General features: G+C 34.4%; 1 pseudogene; it reads right to left on the reverse strand.

Annotated features, from left to right (window-relative positions):
* The window catches only part of LOC107062654 (uncharacterized), a 13,164-nt pseudogene extending 5,782 nt beyond the window's left edge, over window positions 1-7,382 (reverse strand).
* Between the last annotated feature and the right edge of the window lie 2,341 nt (window positions 7,383-9,723).

Genomic DNA, 9,723 nt, shown 5'->3' on the forward strand with positions numbered 1-9,723 from the left:
GTTTAGTTACCCATAATCATATGAACACAATTCATTGTTTTAGATGAAAGAATTATGAACTTACGTAAGAAGAATAATAAACCTAGAATTTCGACTTGAATTGCAACACCAAAATCTTCAAAACGAACTTAGGAAATTAATAATTGCTAGGTTTGCAAGAATAATCTCCCAAGTCACAAAATAGAACTAAAGTAATAATGTCTAACCCCCAAAAATGAGGCTTACATGCTCTATTTATAGAAAACAAGTCCTGAATTAAAAGGGAACAAAATAAGGAAAGTTTGTTACAGGCACGCGTCTTCATTCCACGAGACTGACTCACACACCGTCAATGGATCTACAGTCAGTGATTCCCTTCCGTCAGCCAAGACTTAGAAAATATATCAACTTCCAAAAATCAACTTCTCTGAAGCAAATGACGGAACTGCAGTACGAACTGTAGATTAATCTACGGTCTGTCAATCCCCTTCCGTAGCTCCGCACTTAGACCGTCAATGGTCACCGTGGTTCCACACATGGTCAGATTTCCCTGATTGGTCTTCCATGCCTTGGCTTCTGATCTATGACCACCATCTACGGAGCGTCAATGGACCTACGATCTATAGATCACCTCCGTAGATTCCCTTTTCTGCATTTCTTTCAGCTGTCTCTTTAATTCCGCGCCTGAACATCTGTCCTGCAAAATATGATAAAAACACATAAAAACCAATACAAAAAGGCCTTAGACACACACAACTTGTAAGTGAAATCTATTAGAAATACCGTAAAATCACGGTATATCAATAAACATGATCAAAATAAGAAACCTCACAAAGCAATGAGCATACAACATCAGAAACATAGTGAGGAAAAACAAACACAGTTACAAGAAGAGTGTTGTGACATTCCAGAAAGGATAATCACTTCCATTAATCATACATAGAGTTGGTGCAGTTAGGTACCTATTAGAGGAAACTACAAACATGGACAACAATGAATATGGCTAATGTTTTCTATTCATTATCTCGGGGAAATGAGGCGAGAAGATAGACTTAGAAACCTCCTGATGGGAGGGTACATCTCTCTATTTAATGAACTGGTTAATCTAGAACGTAATGGGAATGAATAGCCCCTTCAAACAAAAAAAAATGACAATGTATTTGGTAAACCACAAAATTTCTTTTGCTGGAATACTAAAAACAACGGTGAACTAACTTAAATTCTCTAAATGTGTGAATAAGATAACTAGAGGATGTATTTATGTGCATAACCACTCATTAGCCGAAAATAGGATAATCTGCATTTTTTGAAAGACTGGTGAAATGACTATTTTGAAAGAAGTAGTGCATGATCAATTTATGCATCTATAACTACTCATTAGCCGAAAATAGTAGAATCTGGATTTTATGGAAGCTTGGTGAAATGACTATTCTGATAGAAGTAGTACATGATCAATTTATGCATCTATAACTACTCATTAGCCGAAAATAAGAGAATCTGGATTTTAAGAATGTTTGGTGAAATGACTATTCTGATGGACGAAGTACATGATCATTTTACGCATATAAATGTAGCAAGTGTTCCAATTTTTATTGTCTAATAACAGTGATTTATGCCAAAAATTGTAGAGTGGAAAGGAGAAGCTTATGACAGAAATTACTTAGAATAGGTTCTATCATCAGTGAACCTTGGTGTATTTGTGGAGATTTTTATTCTGCCCTGCTAGATTTGAAATGAATTAGGGGCCAATAGGTAAGTGAATCTGAAACAAAAGACTTTGAACAAGTAATAAATGTATTAAATCTTATAAATATGAAATCTATTGGAAGAAGGTATACTTGGACAAATTGTAACATATGGAGTAGAATTAATTACTGGGATCTTTGTAATGATTATTGGATGATACAACATGGAACCTGCAGCTCAATTCAAGAAGAATAGTTTTTCTGATCGCTCATCGATTCTTATTGAGCACTATAGTGCAGATAGTGAACCCCATAAGCATTTCAGATTTCTTAACATACTGAGTAAAACATGAGAGCTTTTCAAACATTATTACGACCATTTGGAAACAAAATGTAAAAGGAGGAGATATATATTGAAAAAAATGAAGTCGTGTAAAGAACCTCTGTAGAGGTTATCGACATAGGAAATGGGGAGCTTTGACAGTAAAGTCGCTGAGGCAAGAGAGAAGTTAGAATCCATCAAAAAACAGATAACTCAGCATATGGGGACTAGTGTAGCCAACACTGTATTTGACATAGAAAAAGAAGTTGTAGTTGAACATAAAAAATGGTCTTATCTCCAGGAGAAGGTGTCGAAACAGAAATCTAAGGCTCACTGGCTTGAAGTAGCAGGAGACAACAATAAGAAGTAGTTCATTATCTGTGTGAAAACTAGAGCCAACATGGATAATATTTCCATTTTAACCAGTCTTGAGAGTAGACAGCTCCTAAAATATGATGAAATTGAGAAAGAGATGCTTCAATTTTATAAAAGCTTGATCGGTTCTTGGAATGATTGTCTACTAGTATTGAACTAATACAAGATATATTTTCTAAATGCTCTATTCAAACCATATAGGTTCCTTATTCAAACCTTAAGGTGGAATGAGAGTCTTGCAGAAACAAAATACAATAAGCTGAATAAGAAATATAGAGATGGGAAGAAGTTTGGAACAACCTATTCATGTCAAACTGTAGTTCCATCACTAGTTTGCCTTTAACCTATAACCCACCAAATATAATTGATGGACGACCATTAATTGTATTCGAGGCACCATAAAAAATGAAACTGATCGATGAATGGAATAATGCTCTAGTGATGTATATGTTGTGAATCACCTACTTTCTCCTACATGAGCAATTATATTGATGGGTACTGAAATTTTGCTTCTGTACCTGAGTTATAAAACTACGATGTAGGTTGCTGCATAGTGGAATTCAAAAAGCAAAACGATAGAGATGAAGTCCTGTTCACTGGCCCTTAACTATTGGGGTGCGGAAACTCTTAGTATAATTTCTAGTCGACTAGAGAAACAACTCTTTGCAGATGTGTGTACTGCTAAACAAAAAAGAATATCCTATACTAGATTCTTAGTGAAAATGAATGTAACACAAGGTTTGTCAGACGAGGTTGAATGGGTATTTCTCGAACAAATACTTATAGAATTGGGATTTCCCAGTAAAATGATAGCATGGATAATGATATGTTTCAACAGTGAGATACTTGAAGTTATTTCAAATGTGAAATCATTTTTTTGGCTAAATAGTCCACCCCCAAACAAGTGGACCTAACACCACAACTAACAACCAAATATACTTAAAGTTCTTTCAAATGTGAAATCACTCTCCTTGCGTTATGCCCAAGAATTAAAGAAAAAGAAAAAATCTCATTAACAGAGCAATTTCTTTTTTCTTCATAGAAAACAATTCACATGGATTTAAATTTAAACAAAAATAACTGTCAGAATAAATATCAGTGACGAAATGAGATAAAAACATACCCACATCCTTTCTGACTTTCCACATATCCACTTCTTTTCGTTTTGGTTTTGTGAGTCATTAGAAATAATTCATCGTTCCGAAGCTCTTTCTAGTTAGTTCCTTCTACAACCATTAAATATATTGTTAATTATCAATATAAATCATAGAATAACATAAGATTAATACTAATTAATACTAAACAAAAATAAAGAATTACTTACATGTCTTCTTCTGTACTCAGCAAATGCAATTGATCCTCCAGTATGTAAGGAAGGACCTTCTCCGTTATTAAATGACATTCTATTCTTTGAGTTGATTGCTGATATTTTCTTAAAACAGTGAGAGTTCCAATATTGCATCAAACTGTCCCAGTGAACTTGAGCAATCCACTTTGGTATTTTCTTTGTTCTTAAAAATGTCTTCTTTCCTTTTCCCAAACTGTCACTCAATCTTTCACTACCCACACGGTTAAAAGTTTTTCGAACAAGTTCTTTATCTTCACCAGAAAAAGAATAATTATTCTGCAAATATAAATTAAATAATCAATTTAGTACTGTTTTTCAAGTTGAGACGCACAATCTAGTTAAGAAAATAACTAGTTATCAAGAAGGTCGGCCTTGGAAACTTAGGAGACATTGTGTAAACCGAGAAGTATAGGAGGCTTTTATATAATTGATTGCCAAGTGTGTAACACAGTTGCTAAGCTTCTATGGGTTGTATCCTTCAAAAAAAATAATCCAAATGGCTACACGACTTCAACATAAAGAGATAAGATATAGCATAATGAAGACTCCTAAAAAACTTGTTGGCATGTGAGAATGATTTTCAAATGTAAAATTTGATTCAATCATAACACACTACTCACTGATCTGAATCTGTTAGCTGAAAAGGAAAGCACAATATAAAAGAAACTTACCGTTTATGTCAAAATTCTAAGAAAGTGATATGGAAGAGTCTGATAATTATCAAAGAGATAGTACTGGAACACCAGTACATTCTATGAATAGCATTACTGAAAATGCTAGATGACTTCAACAACACCAGGAAAAAAAATAAGCTCGAGAAATCATCCTCCAACTCCACACAAAAAGACAACATCAGTCCAAATGGAGGAATCTCATTTAAAGACAAAATAATTCATCTCCTTCATCTTCAGAGAGTTCAAAATCAGATTCTTCTATCTCTTCATCACTTTCAATAGCATTAATATCATGCTCTCGATCAATTTCATCACTCTCATTTTCAACCTCATGTATTTCCAATTCACCATTTTCATGACGTAAGCTATCAAGATCATCAGTGATATTTGGGATTATAGGGGGTAAATTGTCATCTTCTTGGTATGGGATATTTGGAGAATCAATTTGATTTCTAGCTTTTATTTTACACACTGCCCACCAGTCAATACTATCTTTGTTTTTACTGGGATATTCTGCAAAATAGACATGTTGCGCTTGTTCAGCCAATACAAAAGGTTCTTAAGCATAGCTCGAGAACCTTTTTTTAAGATTGATATCTATCAGCCATACTGATTATGAACCTTACACCCTTGACGCGTTGTTGGATCAAACCAATCACATTTGAACAAGACAAGAGTGGCTCTTTTCTTTGTTGGATTGGAATTTTCGAGTTGTATCACCTCACCAACCAATCCATAATAGTCACTTTCGTAATCATTCCAAGTTCTCCCTTTTATGCACACACCACTATTCATAGTTGATTTGTTAGAGCCATGACTAAGTGTGTTGAACCTATAGCCATTTGTAAAATATTGAGGCCAAGTTTGCACCCACTTATAAGGACCAGAAGCCAAGTCTCTTAACCGCAGATCACTTATGTTGTTAGCTGGATTGAGAACCTAAAAAATACACAAAATAAACCGATGATCTATATAGTTATGTATAAATTATAACTTGATGTAGATAAATAAAAATAAGAACTTCTTCATACTATAGTATTTTATTCACATAAGCTTCGAACCAGTTGGTAAATTTACTATTCATCTCTTTATCAATTTCCTCGAGACTGATATTTTATGAATTTCTTTTCAATTCAGCTTCAAAGATACTACAGAAGTACGAATTTATTATTTTTAAATTATCCATTCATGCAGGACATATATATTATATAGGTAAAATCTATAAATGTACGGAATGAATTGTTGAATCTCCTCACAATTCAACAAAATATATATTCTTGCCGCATCCCACTCCTTATTGGAAAAATAACGACCATTCATCTCCCAACTCGGATGTCCGGGATGCAAAATGATGGATAGACAACCATCGGATGCATCAACTTCACCTCCATCATCATTTCGAGTAACTTTGTTGAGCCTAGTTTGCACATTAGGCTGGTAATAATGAGAACTGAATGTTGAAATTTCTTTAATGATATAAGCTTCATGTATTGATCCCTCGACACGATATCTATTTTTTACCATCTTCGTTAAAGTGTGTACTTCTCGGCATTGGTACATATATAGTTAGTGTGATGTTAGGTAATTAAATGAATTATCTAATCAATGATATAGTTTAGACTTTTACCGCTCAAAAGGGTACATCCATATAAAATGGACTGGACCTCCACCTACTGCTTCATATGGTAAATGAATTGGCAACTGTTCCATGGGATCAAAGAAACCAAGAGGAAATATTTTCTCTAACTTGCAAATTGTAACCTTTATGCTTTCCTCAAGCTTCTGGAGATCTTCTACTTTTAACAGATTTGCACATAAACCTTTAAAAAATAAACTTATCTCTGTTAAGGCATTCCAAATTGGCTCTGGCAAAAGATCGTAGCAACCTTTCTAGAAATACATGACAATCATGACTCTTCATCGTTGATAATTTACAATCTTCCATGTCTACACATCTAGACAAATTTGAAGCATAACCATCTGGAAACCTTAAGCTTTTCAACTATTCACATATCAACTTTCTTTGTAGTTTTGTCAATGAATAGGCTACCTTTGGCTTAAAAAATTTTCCTTCATGCTGCAACAATGCAAGCTCTAGACAATTGCAACAATTTTGCACATCCCTTCTAGCATTTAAATTGTCTTTTGTTTTATCCGTTAGATCGATTATTGTGTTGAATATATTATCAAACACATTTTTCTCTCTATGCAGCACATCAAGATTATGCCAAATAATATTTGTATTCCAATATGGCAATTCCCAAAAAATGCTTTGTTTTGTCCAATTATGTTGATCCCCAAACCCTGGCAACTTACCAGAGGCGTGATGATCAGACACTTTTGGTAAGGTACAAACTTTGTTCCAAACTTCTTCACCAGAAAACCTAAGAGGAGGAATAGAGTTCTCAACCCTTCCTCTTAAAAATGACTTTCTATCCCGTCGAAATGGATGACCCTTAGTCAAAAATTTACGATGGCAATCAAAGAATGAACCTTTTCTCCCATGTTTTAAGTAAAATGCCTTACTTTTACCCATACAACAAGGGCATGCTAATAGACCATGTGTGCTCCAACCGTACAATATTCCATAAGCTGGAAAATCATTAATAGTCCACACAAGTGCAACTCGCATTTGAAAATTATGTTTCTTATGAGAATCATAAGTCTCAACCCCATCAACCCATAATTACTTTAATTCATCAATAAGAGGTTCTAAGTATATATCTATATTCTTTCTAGGGCTCTTTGGAACTGGAATGAGAAGACTTAAGAACATACAAGGGCTAGTCATGCACATTTCAGGTGGAAGAATGTACGGTGTAATGATTACTCGCCTACAAGAATAAGGATGGGCAATATTCCCATAAGAACTAAATCCATCAGCTGCAAGTCCAAGTCTTATATTTCGAGGCTCGCTTGCGAGGTTAGGATGACACTAATCAAACTTCTTCCATGCCTCTCCATCACTTGGATGACTCATTACCCCAGGTTCTCGACGGTATTTCTAGTGCCATGTCATATGTTCAGCTGTCTTTGTTGACATATATAATCTCTACAACCTCAGAGTTATAGGAAAGTAACAGAGTACTTTATATGGAACATCTTTTTGCCTTCCACTGCCTCTTCTCGTAGGCTTGTAGCGTGGTTTACCACACTTTGGACAATCTCTTTTGTCTTTATTATCCTTGTAATATAGGATACAATCTGTCTGACATACATCTATCTTTTCATATCCTAGCCCAAGTTTTGCAACCATTTGTTTAGTCCTCTAGTAATCAACACGTAATTTTGCATCTTCAGGTAAGAGCTCCTTCAAAAATAGCTAAATTTAATTATAGCAATTGTTACTCATGTTCGACTCAGACTTAATGTTCAACAACCTGCACACTGCTGTTAGGGGAGAATGAGTCCGACATCCATCAAACAATGACTCTTCAGCAACTTTCAACATTTCAAAAAATTCTTGAGCATTTTGATTAGGAGGTTCTTCTTCATCAATATCCATATCAAATACATCACTGTCTAAGTTGAAACTAGGACCAGCTGCATCCATGACCATTGTACGATATGGATTTATTGGTGTTCTAGTAGCACCTATTTTATCACCTGTATTGGTACTAGGTTGAGGCCTAGAAATTGGTAAAAAAGACTCCCAATGTGATTCCCATTGATGATAGTTGGGCATGAAACCATGCTTGTATAAATGAGATCTAATATCACGAGGTTCAAGAAACCCACTACTGTTTTTACATTTTGAACAAGGGCACCTTATACTTCCATTAGAAACAAAATAAGGTTGCATTAATGCAAACTGTATAAATCCATGCACACCTTCTGTAAACTTAGAGGTGACTGTCGTTCGACTTGGCACTAGTCTCTTATACATCCACATGCAATGAACTCATGCTTCCTATCTAACAAACAATGATAAAACACTTCTTTTAGTACTTAATAATTTATTAATTAGTTAGTAATCAAGTAAGTGAAATTCAAATTTAACCAGAAATGACCATACCACAAATATCTAATTTCAGGAGGGTTCAATATCACCAATTAACTAAGAGAAAAAAAATGTATTTTTCTAATACAAATATAAATTTTCCTTCCAGTTAGTCAAGTCTAAAAAATTTATGTGATTTCTATAAGGGATGAAAAATAATAATATAGAAGCACGTGCATTATACATACTAACACTATTTAGTCATCCAAGTCCAACACAAAATTAGCCACAAAATCGCTTTTGATTCAAGAAGGACTCCATAGAAGAGCAATTGAAGTGCTCAAAGCTCCACCCTTCGAAGTAGAAGGTGGGTATGCACATAAACTTATCGTGCAACAAAACAGAAAAGCAGAAGGTGAAAAAATGAAGCAGTGGGCTGAAACAGCTTGGACAAATCGCAGATTGTCACTCGCGGAGGCACTAGAGTCATCTGAGTCATCAGCCAAAGTGTCTGTCATAGACTCTCGAATAAGATTGGTCCTGTAGTTGTTTCCTTCCTTAACATATTTTCATCGAAAAGTTTAAGGCACATTAAAATCATCAACTCACAAGCATTTATATACTTTTAGTAGATATGATAAGCTATAAACAGCAGAAGGGATTACGAAAAAAAAACTATAACAGGACAGTAACTACATAAAGCCACATGAAACTATCACCAATTGCAACGAAACAACATCTAAAACTAAAACGGTCACAAAAATTGAAGCAAAAGTTCAAGAAAGCAACTTGTGAAGCTAAAAGAGTTGCCTTGAGAAGAACGTGATGCTTACACCAGATCTTTAAGGAAATGTAAAACACAATAAAAAAAAATTGCATTACAGAAAAAGAGGTGCACCTGGCAAACTTCTGATTTTCTCACTCACTTGTCTTCGATTTGGCAGCATACAAAGAAAATCCCAAAATGATTCCAACTTCTTTCTGATGAACAAAATAAGAAGTTTCAATCATAAGCTTCAAGAAAAGAAGGGTATCTTCAAGAAAAAATACTGATTATGTGTTAATTTCTTTCTCATATCTAACAAAAACATATGAAAAACTAGTCTTTCAACAATACCTCTTTATATAACTGAATTAGGTTTAGGACAACATCTTACCTTAACTGAAGAAGGAAGTAACGATTTGTGAATTCAAGCTTCTGTAAACTGGAATAAATAGTTAGAATTTTGGGAGCATGATAGAGATACATGAAGTAGTGCATCCTTCGTTTACGGGATTTGAAGAAGAGTTGTTCAGATAATTTGTTCTATTTTGCAGGATTTGAAGCTCTGTTAGGGTTTTACTATTGTACGTTTCTTGTTCTTCTTCTGATTCTTTTCTTTCTACTTCTTATATTATAT

Source organism: Solanum tuberosum, unplaced genomic scaffold, assembly GCF_000226075.1.
Source record: "Solanum tuberosum cultivar DM 1-3 516 R44 unplaced genomic scaffold, SolTub_3.0 scf00253, whole genome shotgun sequence".
NCBI lineage: Eukaryota > Viridiplantae > Streptophyta > Magnoliopsida > Solanales > Solanaceae > Solanum > Solanum tuberosum.